This window comes from Nyctereutes procyonoides, unplaced genomic scaffold (assembly GCF_905146905.1).
Source record: "Nyctereutes procyonoides isolate TBG_1078 unplaced genomic scaffold, NYPRO_anot_genome, whole genome shotgun sequence".
Classification (NCBI taxonomy): domain Eukaryota; kingdom Metazoa; phylum Chordata; class Mammalia; order Carnivora; family Canidae; genus Nyctereutes; species Nyctereutes procyonoides.
The window spans coordinates 13,307,807-13,319,979 of NW_026575160.1; positions in this window are offsets into that span (position 1 = coordinate 13,307,807).

Below are 12,173 nucleotides of genomic sequence, written 5' to 3' on the forward strand. Positions count from 1 at the left end.
TTGAGAGCCATTCCCAGAGGTTCCAGGGACCAGAGAACCCTCAGCAAGGGGTGTGTAGAGGGTAGGTCGCTAGCAGTTTGAAGCTGGGCCAGCATCCATGAACATAGTACATGCCAAGGGGGTAAGGGCGTGGCATTGACAGAATTTGTTGCACCCAACTTGCTTGCCCTGTTGAAATGGTTGTAGGAGGATGAGACATTAGGGGGCCTGCTGCCACCACATGGGAAGGCAGAGAAAACTCAGAGCTGAGGGACTCAAAGAGCCACTGAACCCAAAGAACAAACCCCTACATCGGGACTTCCTGCTGTGTGAGAAAAAAAGAAACTCCACTTTATGAAACCACTGGCTGTTGAGGTAAATGCACTTTTAATAGCCATGCACCTTTTTTTTTTTTTTTTTGATGTTTCACTCAGGAGTATTTCACTTAATCTTACTGGGGTTAGAGTTTTGGAAACCAAAGCTGGGAGACTTAATGATATTTCTGATTTTTGTTTGAGGGAGAGAGAGAGAGAAAGGAAAACATTGGATGGAGAAGGGTGAAGAGAGAGAAAGGAAGAACACAAGTTAATAGCTTTAAAATATTATCTTGTCACCATGGTTCATCATGGCTGGAGCTTAGACCCAGGAAGCCAGCCTGGCATCTAGGTTCATTCCCCAGACCCAGTCCTCACCTAGTGTGTAGTCCTCTTGCCTATTGCAGTTCTTGCTCCCCGACCCTTTCCCCCTTCCCCCACCCCCATCTGGTAGAGGGTGGGCGGTGTGGAGGGGGAGGACCTGACAACCTACCAGAATATCCAGATTTCAAAACAAGTCTGAAAATAATCTTCCTCCCTAACTATACCTTTTGGGTGTAAACTGCTGTGGAGCAAACAAATGGCCTAGATGTTGGAGTGTAGGAGGAGACACTTTGGGACACAAGGGAAGAGGGATACACTGGAAGGAAAATACCGGATGTGCCTGTCTTTCTCTCTTTCTTCCTTACCCAACCTTGGCTTTGTGTGTTTCCCTGTTGGGATTAACCCCATGTTGGCCTTGCTGAACTTCCTCTTTCAATAGCTGCTACCTGACCAACTGGTAGACATCAGCCCCAGCCCGAACAAGATCCTGTTCACTCGGTTCTGGTGCTTCTCTCCCACAATACTAGGTCCATGTGGCCATTGTGTTCAGCTGAGGCTGGCAGATTTATAATGTCCCCCTGCCCTTCTAGATACTATCTGGAGTGCATTGTTCTGTCTTGAACATGCTGTTGCTGTTTGAAACTGAGCACCTTTCCAGAATCTTAAGAGAAGGGGAATGACAATGTGGCAGACTTTCAGCTGGATCTGCTCCTGTTACCCCAAGAAGGTGTCCTTATTGCGAGATCACATATGGAGACCCTTTGCAGTGTCCCAGAGGGATTGAAAGAAGGAGGTACCTTTGAGATGCCATGTGATGGACAGGAAAGTTTCCCCAGATGACAGGTACGTGGGTCCTCCAAGAAGGATCATCAAAAGTATGTTCTGACTTGTAGAAATAAATGGAGTTTCCCTGAAAGGTTGCATCAGCATAAAATCTTTACAGGACCTCATATTTGGCTCCCAGGACCTCTTCCAGACTGCAGTCTAGGCAGTTTGTCCTGGTTGCACACCACCCCTTATCCTGAGCCCTGTCTGAAAGGACTGAGTAGCTGCATTTCATTTTCTGGCTGGCTCAGGGACCCAGGAGGGCTTGGATTGGAGGTACCCTTAGGAAGCTGACCCTTGGAAAATGACCTCTGGACTCTAGCAAAGATACCCTCTCTCCCTACACGGTATGAAAGTGGCAGATTCCAGACTCTGAAACAATGGATGCCTTGGTGGTAACTAGGATATACTGTCATCTGATGACCTAAGGCCTCCCTGGTGCCTTGATCCTATGTAGCACTCCGAGATTTTGCCCCACCGCAGCAGAGGTAGTCGCAAGAGTAACTAAGATTGAATTTCCACAAGTTGAATGGAATGGGGAACCAGAGCCAGTTGGTTGATTTGAAGAAAGTCAAGATATTTCTCACGCACTTTGGTTTTGTAGAGTGACATGAACATGGGTTACTTGTAAACAAATTCAAGAGCTGAGAGGTTAAATAACAAGTCCAAGCCCACACAGCTAATAAGCAGCAAAGCTAAAAATTGAATATAGTTTTCCTTCCACAACCCAGACTTTTCCCATTTTAACTTGCTGCCTCTTGGGCATAATGAGAATGATACTCTTTTTTTTCTGAAATTACTGCCAGGCGATCCATGTATAGTTAACCAAGACTGCCAGTGTTGCTTTCTAAATCCTTCTCAAAACTTTCTGTGTTCTCCACACTTACTGCCAACAAGCTAAGCCATTAACTCCTACTTAAACATTTGTAATCGTCTCTTAACTAGTCTCCTTGCATTCACTCTTCTTCCCATTCCAATCTGCATTCCAAATACAATCCAAAGTGATCTCAAAATAGAAAGCTGATCAAGGAGCACCTGGGTGGCTGCCTTCAGCTCAGGTTACCCATCTCAGGGTCCTGGAATCCAGCCCCATATCCAGTTCCCTGCTCAGTGGGGAGTCTGCTTCTCCCTCTGCCCCTACCCCCACTCACATGCTCTCTCTCAAATAAATAAATAAAATCTTTGCAAAAAAAAAAAAAAGCTGATCGTATTTACATCCTATCTAAAACCCCTCACTGGTTTTAGGAAGTTTTAGGATTTGACTCCACATCCCTAACCTGGCTACATACCTCTGCAGCTTTGCAGCTTCATCTCCTGTTGTCATTCCCAGCCCTGTGCTTTAGCCACAGGGCCTTTGCATATGCTGTTCCAAACACTTGGAACAATCTCCTGCATTCTTTCCCTATCCTTCCAGATCTTGTGTCAAATTCCATTTTCTCAGTGAAAGCTTCTGTGATTCCTACAGGTCAGTTCTCTTGGTTTCTGATATTGTAATATTTAGTAATTTAGCTTCACAGCACTTAACACAGGTTATACTTAATTATTAGTTTTTGTTTTTGCTAGATTAACATCTATCACTCTTATTAGATTATAGTTCCATGAGAAAAGGGACAATATCTAGTGAACAAACTAGCTTGTGGACTGACACATAATAGGTGCTCAATAAATACCTGTTCAATGAATGAACAAACTTTGATAAGTAGAAACCAAAGCAGGGGCAAAGGAGAGGGTTATGATCATCTATGGTTCTGAGTTTCTTCTTCTTTTTTTTTTAAGATTTTATTTATTTATTCATGACAGACACAGAGAGAAAGGCAGAGACATAGGCAGAGGGAGAAGTAGACTCCCCGCTGAGCAGCGAGCCTGATGTGGGACTCGATCCTAGGACCTTGGGATCATGACCTGAGCCAAAGGCAGACAGACGCTCAACCACTGAGCCACCCAGGTGCCTGGTTCTGGGTTTATTCTGATGGCCTTTCTTACACAGAGGGAATTGTGGAAAATAGAGAAAGGCATTTCAATATTGTTTTAAAAATAAGTGAGTGGGGAGGTGATATTTTATAACTAGGGCATTGATATATAGCTCAAGTATATTAATGTCTGTATTGGAAAAATACTCTAGGACAGCCTGTGACTGGCTTCATCTGGTCCACACTCACTTCCAGGAAAACTGAATCACAAACTGTGAGACAGAAGAAGGAGAAATATTCCAAATGAGCTACTGGAACAGTACAAACTGTGATTAACTTTGTCTCATTGCTACCTCACACAATTAAATGCTACTTGTACTGATTACAAAAGGAATGAACATTTCTATTGTTAATTTCATTTTCTCCCAACTGGAAACTAAAACAGGCTTGCTGGATAGTAAAGTGGGTTTTTTTTTAATTCTAGAAGATAAAATAAAATAAAATTCCAGAATCAAGTTATAACTTCTTTAGGGCCTGACCAAAGTATACCTGAGGAAGAAGAGAAGAGATACTCTCCTTGAATGACTCATATCTTTGGCTGGATGCAAAAGATATGGGCTGTTTGTTCTCGTCTCATAAAATTTGTGGGTGTTTTTCTTTCAAGATTCCCTTTGCTTTATGGAATAGATAATAGAGGAAAAATCTATATATCTTGCCTGTCTTCTCCACACAATTCTGTTATTTAGCTGGAGATATATTTCTATGAAAAAAAAAGGTTACCCTGATGTGTTAAAAATATAGCCAGATTTGTTTTGTTTTAAGATTTTATTTATTTATTCGTGAGAGACACACAGAGAGTGGCAGAGACATAGGCAGAGGGAGAAGCAGCCTCCTCACAGGGAGCCTGATGTGGGACTCGATCCCAGGACCCCAGGATCACGACCTGAGCCAAAGGAAGACGCTCAACTGCTGAGCCACCCGGGTGTCCCCAGCCGGATTTGTTTTAATCGGTAGGTCAGCAGGCATGGACATGGCTGTCATGAAGGAAGAAGTTTATACTCACACATCCCTAGAAATAGGAGGCACACCACACCACACAGGACCACATGGGGAAGGGCCAGGGGTGGTCAGGAGTGGGAGAGGGAAGAGCATGGCCCTGAACCTTTATTGGAATTCTCTTAGGAAGGAACCAGCAAAGAAGTGTAGGTACACTGAGGATTGGATGGTCTGAATAATTTGGGTGGACTCTGGGCTATAGGGGTGGTCTCTAGTAGTCCAGTAAGGGGCACTGGGGTGGTTTAAGGCAAGAGGAATACAACTTGGTATGGGAGAGTTTGATAAAGGAGATGGTTGAGGGTGTGGCCTCTGGATTGGTTGATTTATATATCAAGGGCACATTTGCAAGGGAGTCATTCGCTATCTCTAGGATTTGGCTAACCCCAGGAGGAACCGTCTCTCTGGCATCAAGAATACAGAAAATAAGAAAATATTTTATATAGTCAACACACTTTAAGGGTCAGCCAACTGGGGCTTTCTTAGGTTTCCTCAGTGTTTCTTCAGCTTGCTTCTTCTCTCTCTTTTCCTCCCTGTCCCCTTGCCCTTTTATCCTAATGACTATTTATTGAGGACCTACTGCTTCTGTGTCAGGCACTGTGTCTGGAACTCCAGAAGCCAACTGTGTACAAGCACAGTTTTTGTCCTCAGCAAGCTCACGGTCTGGTGGCAAAGGTGGACCTCAGACCCGTGGAATTTTAGGCATCTTTTATGACTCTTTTTTAAAATGTTTTTTTCTCTCCTTTCTGGTATTGTCATGTCTACTTCTGACTTTCCCTTCTCATTTATTGGCGTAGAGCTGTTCATAATATGTTTTTAAAATCGTTTGTATTTCCTTGGTGTTGGTAGTGATCTCTCCTTTCTCATTCATGATTTTATTAATTTGAGTCTTCTCTCTCTTCTTTTTAATAAGGTTGGCTAATGGTTTATCTATCTTATTAATTCTTTCACAGAACCAACTCCTGGTTCTGTTGATCTGTTCCACAGTTCTTCTGGTCTCAATTTCGTTGAGTTCTGCTCGAATTTTAATTAACTCTCTTCTTCTGCTGGGCGTCGGGTCCATTTCCTGTTTTTTCTCTAGCTCCTTTATGTGTAAGATTAGCTTTTGTATTTGAGTTCTTTCCAGTTTTTGAATGGATGCTTGTATTGCGATGTATTTCTCCCTCAGGACTGCTTTTGCTGCATCCCAAAGATTTTGAACAGTTGTATCTTCATTCTCATTAGTTTCCATGAATCTTTTTAATTCTTCCTTAATTTCCTGGTTGACCCTTTTATCTTTTAGCAGGATGGTCCTTAACCTCCACGTGTTTGAGGTCCTTCCAAACTTCTTCTTGTGATTGAGTTCTAATTTCAAGGCGTTATGGTCTGAGAATATGCAGGGGATGATCCCAATCTTTTGGTATCGGTTCAGACCCGATTTGTGACCCAGTATGTGGTCTATTCTGGAGAAAGTTCCATGCGCACTTGAGAAGAATGTGTATTCAGTTGAGTTTGGATGTAAAGTTCTGTAGATATCTGTGAAATCCATCTGGTCCAGTGTATCATTTAAAGCTCTCGTTTCTTTGGAGATGTTGTGCTTAGAAGACCTATCGAGGGTAGAAAGAGCTAGATTGAAGTCACCAAGTATAAGTGTATTACTATCTAAGTATTTCTTCACTTTGGTTAATAATTCGTTTAAGTATTTGGCAGCTCCCACATTCAGGGCATATATATTGAGGATTGTTAAGTCCTCTTGCTGGATAGATCCTTTATGATATAGTGTCCCTCTTCGTCTCTCACTACTGTCTTCGGGGTAAATTTTAGTTTATCTGATATAAGGATGGCTACCCCTGCTTTCTTTTGAGAACGATTTGAATGGTAAATGGTTCTCCAACCTTTTATTTTCAGGTTGTAGGTGTCCTTCTGTCTAAAATGAGTCTCTTGTAGACAGCAAATAGATGGGTCCTGCTTTTTTATCCAGTCTGAAACCCTGCGCCTTTTGATGGGGTCATTAAGCCCGTTCACTGACTTTCCCTTCTCTTCTGTTTTCTGGGTTACCTTTTACTCGAGAACTGCAGTAAATAAAAGGAAGGGGGGTCCAACTGAGTCTTGCAGGTCTCCTACTTATGAGGTGGTGGTGTGCTTTAGTTATAAGACTTGTACTTCCTTACAATAACCGTGGAGCTTTGTTGCAGATGACCATGGTGGCCACAATCCGCTGGGTGAGAGGGCCCTTACTCTTCCTTATTTCATCTCATCTGGAAAATGTGTAACGCTTTATTCTCCAAGGATGTCAAGCAAAGGAGTTATTATAGAGGGAAAGTAACATATCACAGGGAATACCTATATCTCCCCCTCTTTGACACTCATGTACTTTGGCCACTTGCAAGGCAAGGTTGTTAAAGGATGAAGGAAGATGGTGTACAAGATTGACTGGCACATGGGAACACTGATCAGTGGCAACTGTTTTCAGAACCAGTGCGCTTTCTCAGCAACACCTGATCTATCTTGCTGTGAACCAGAGCCGGTTTGACTCAAGAGCCCTAATATTTTTGTTTGGGGGTAGTAAATTCTCTTAGTCTTCGTGTGCCTCAAAGTTTGACCTCACTCTTGAATGACAGTTTAGCTGAATAAAAAATTTTAGGTTGTCATCTGTTTTCCCTAAGCATTTCCAGTATCTGTGGCCACTGCAGAGAAGCCTATGTTCTTCCATTGATCATTCCTACAATCTGCATCTTCTCTCTGGTAGCTTAATAGACTTTCTTTTATCCCTGATATTCTGCAGTATCATTTTTATAAGTTGAAGTGTAGGCTTAGTTTTATTTTTCCTTCTTGTATTATAAAGTACAAAACCTATCTGAATTACCCAACAATGCTGGGTAATTTCCAATTGTCATCACCTTAAACATTGCCTCACTACCATTCCCAATCCAGTGTCTTCTTCTGGAGCAGAACTTGTATGTATTTGGGGGTCTTTTGATCTATTATCCACATCTCTTAACTGTCTCTGGGATGCATCCTGGGCAAAAGATGCAATGATGTTTTCCAGTTTAGGAATCCTCTCTCACCTGTGTCCAGCCTAGAGTTTATCTTGTATGTTGAGTTTCAAACTTCATTGACTACAGTTTTCCTCCAAGGGTTTCATTTATTTTATTTTTTTTTAAAAGATTATACTCATTCATGAAAGACACAGAGAGAGAAGCAAAGACACAGGCAGAAGGAGAAGCAGGCCCCATGCAGGGAGCCTGATGTGGGACTTGATCCCAGGACTTCAGGATCACACCCTGGGCCAAAAGCAGGTGCTAAATAAACCACTGAGCCACCCAGGGATCCCCCTTCCAAGAGTTTCAATTGGCAACTTTGTGTGCCTAATTATTCTTGCTTTTCTTCTGCCTGTTTTGGATTTATAATTTTTTCCCTTTAATGGATATTTTTCATTTATTTGTCTCTTTTAAAACATCCTAAGCACATACAATACCTTTTCCAGAGAGCTTCATCAAATTCCCATGGCACAGAGAACAGAGATAACATTGAAAGACAACAAGAGTCCAGACAATGGGCGTCTCCGTGGGAACCAGTGGAGACTTTTGAAGACCTGAAGCTTCTTTATTATTTTTTAAAAGATTTTATTTATCTATTCATGATAGAGAGAGGGAGAGAGAGAGAGAGAGAGAGAGAGAGGCAGAGACACAGGCAGAGGGAGAAGCAGTCTCCATGCACCGGGAGCCTGATGTGGGACTCGATCCCGGGTCTCCAGGATCACACCCTGGGCCAAAGGCAGGCGCTAAACCGCTGAGCTACCCAGGGATCCCTGTTGAAGCTTCTTTAAGTATTTAGCTCTGAGGAAGACCTCTAGTTCCCTTTTAGCCTGTCATGGAGGCAGGTCTTGGATTGTGAGGAAGGGCATTAAGCGACCTAATGCCTAAAATAGACTCTCTCACTGATCCAGTGCAGTGGAATTTAGAGTCTAATTTATTTTCATAGACAAAATATAGAAGTGGGTCATTTCTTGAAAAAAAAAGAAAAAACAAGGTTACCGTTGCCACGTTAGACCTACCTACATGTGCCTCCTTTAAGAAAACAAGTATGAGGGATCCCTGGGTGGCGCAGCGGTTTGTTGCCTGCCTTTGGCCCAGGGCGCGATCCTGGAGACCCAGGATCGAATCCCACATCGGGCTCCCGGTGCGTGGAGCCTGCTTCTCCCTCTGCCTATGTCTCTGCGCCTCTCTCTCTCTCTCTCTCTCTCTCCCTCTGTGACTATCATAAATAAAAAAAAATGTTTTTTAAAAAAAATAACAGCCTGCCTAGACAGATGCTTAAAAAAAAAAAAGAAAACAAGTATGAAAGTATGATTTCTGTACATTTTATCACCTTTTTTTCACTAGACGTTATATTGCGAGCTTCTTTCCACCCTTACATATTGTCTTTTACTTGTGTTAACTTCATCTTGGTTATTCCTCAGATTAATTGCTCCTTCATTTATCCCATTTTTTTTTTTTATCTGATTGTCTTCGTATCTTTAGCGAACTTACCTATAAGAACCTTTACTTTGCCCTCTGGAGGGAAGCTGGAGCGTGTGCTCCTTCAGGCCTGCCTGTTGCCATAGAGACAGAGCCCAGGTGCTGCTGGGGAAGAGGAAGGTGTAAGACTTAAAAGTCTGTAAGTAGGGAGAGTGCCAGCCAGGGTATGGAGAGGAAACCACGTGAGGGTCAGGAGCTCACAGGAAACCATCCAGAAGCTGTCAAGATGTCTGAGTCCCTGAAATGCTCCTCCAGGCTGGCTTGTATTGAGGAAAGGGCCTTCTCCTGTGCGGTGACATAGCAGCAGATGGATTCGATCAGTCTGTCTCATGCAGTGGAGAGCAATGAGGAAGAACATCTGGGCTGGGTCAGGGCTGATGCTCACATGAGAAGAAAGAGACAAAGCTTCTCTTCCAATTTGCCTCCACCACAGCAACGAAGGGGGAACTTCTGAGAAGTGACCTTGTGGCCAGTGGCCAGCAGCTCGTGATTGTTGGAGGAGAGAAAGAATTGGTGATTCCAGGTGGACACTAAGGCTGGCAGGTTTACAGTTGCACATAAGGACCCGTTGGGGGCTTCCAGAGACAATCAGGGGACAGATTTGGGAAGAGAGACACTGAAGCTCTGCTCGTGAGTAGGTGACACCTCAAAGTGTTATGATTTGGGCATTAATACAGGTGTACCATTTTTTAGACTTTAGACTATTAGATGGAGCTCATTTGGGGGCTTTCATCAGTGGTTATTTTGAACCCTAGGGCATCTGTAGCACATCTGTACAAAGTAATTATCTCAGCCTTTGGTTGGGATGTTGAGACTGATTATGGTACACATACCCCAAAAGGGTATGAAAAGGTTTACTACTCACTGGGGAGAATAGGGTGTCTCCCAAGCAGGTCTCAAAATGGTTTGAGAGAGCAGGGAAAAGAGACTGGCTTGAGGGTATTTTTATTATGTTTGGGGTAAGGCCAGGTAGGGATTCCATGTGTGTGTGTTTGAACTTCTTGCTGGTGCCAAAGTGGGGAGCACCGCACTTTCTTATCAGTTTGCCATGATGTGGGATGCAAGGGGAAGAAGAAGATGTAAGACTTAAAAGCTATCAGAATATATATTTTAAAAAAAGAATCAGGCTCTTACTATATAGCATATGACCTTGTTGACATATTTATCTTGATGCAAACTAGTTGAAGCGGATGTTGATGTTTTGACATAACATACTTTCATGCAGACAAAATGGCAAGCCATTAAAGTTGAGCTTTCTTTTTAAAACAGGATTGAGCCATATGCACAAAATACACTACACTCTAACCCACCCCATCCCTGAGCCTTGCTCCATCCTACATTCTTTTCTTTTTGATCTGCTCCCAGGATAGTGCTCTTGCTTCTGCTTTCAGTAACAATGATAGTGATGCCTCCATGATCTGTAGTAGGTTCTCGTTTATGTCCCCCGGTCAGGAGGGCACGCTGGCTGGGCAGCATCCAGGAAGTTGCATAGAGGGTATATTAAATGAGAAAAAAAATGTATCACTGTGCGGGAATTAATGCAATAGTCACATCTGGTTCGGATTGCAGAACATTTGCTCACAAAAGTCATTTGTTCCACTTTGATGGATTCAACCAAATAAAATCATGCATTATTGGCTCCAGCATGCTGCACAGGGCTGTAAAGCCAGGCTATGTTAGCCTAGGGAAAATTCTACCTGTGGTAAATGAAGACCTTCACAGAAGTCCTATTGCTCAAGTTCTTATTGTTGCAATTCATGCTTATGTAAACGCTGAGTAGCAAGATTCTTGAAGCTCTATCTGTATCTTCCAGTGATGCTTATCAGCACACCTGAGAGGCAGTGAAAAGAAAATTGCCAAACACGGAAGTAATGCAAACAGACTCTCATGAAAGGGAATCCGGGATCCCTGTCAGGTTCAGCAAAACCACAGACTCAACCTCAGTGGTGTTTCTGGGTTTTGATAGGACGTAAGGGAGAGACATCTCACAGAGTGGAGCCCTGTTTGGCGTGTGATCCTCTCCGGGGACCCAATCCTGGGGAATTAACCAAACTGCTTCACTAGAGGCCAGCTGTCTCCTACTCCCGAGAGGGAATCCTAGGAAGAAACTTTATAAGGAGTATCAAGAGGAGGGAGATTTTATAAAATAGTCTCTTGGCTGGGCAGGCGCTAAACCGTGAGATGGGCAAGGAGAATCATATTAGGCCCTTTGTCTCCCTGTATATGTCCATTCTGCATATGCACCTGTGTCAACACTAGCCAGATCAAGAAATAGAATATTATGTCCCTTCCAGTCACAGCTTCCCACTGCTACGACTAATAATGCTGTAGATGACTTCTGACTGATTTTTATACACTCTTTTGTATTTGGCTTCTTTCACAGAACATTATGCTGTAAGAGTCATCCATGCTGTTGGGCATAGCAAGAGTGCATTCACTCTCAGTATTGTATGGCTACATTGCCATTTACCTCTCCTGATGTGGATGATCACTCGGCTGTTGACAGTTTGGGGATATTATAAACAGTGTTGCTATGAACGTTCCTATACATATGTAGTGAACACATATGTGCATTTATGTTGGGCAATGTATCAGGAGTGCATTTACTAGGCCATATGGTATGTGTATGTTAGGTTTTACTACGTTATACCAAAGGATTTTCCAAAATGGATCATGAGAGTTGTAGTTGCATTTCATCCTCAGCAAAATTTAATATTGTTAGTCTCATTCTAGTTGGTACTTTTAGGGTATATTCCTCTGAAAATTTATGAGGCTGAACACCACATTATATGTATATATGTTCATTGTTTATTTGACTATCTTCTGGGAAGTTCAAGACTTTGCCCATTTTTCTATTGGGCTGTCTGGCTTTTAAAAAATTGATTTTAAGGGTTATTTATATACTCTTGGATACAAGTCCTTTGTCAGATTTCATATATTCAAATAGCTTCTACTCTGGTTAATTTTTCCACTCTTTTAGTGGTATCCTTTGATGACTAGAATTTCTTAATTTTAAGGAAGTCCAATTTATCAAATTGTTCTTGATGATTAATGCTTGTTATGTCCTGTTTTAAGTCCAAAAAATAGTATCCTAAATGTTCAACTAGAAGCTTAGTAGTTTTACCTTTCACATTTAGGTCTATGATGCATCTTGAAATATTTCTGTGTGGTGTGATGTTAATTTTATTATACATTACATATATGTATATAATGTAAATATATATATATATTTTATAAATGTGCCCCCAACATTTATGCGTCCCAGGCCA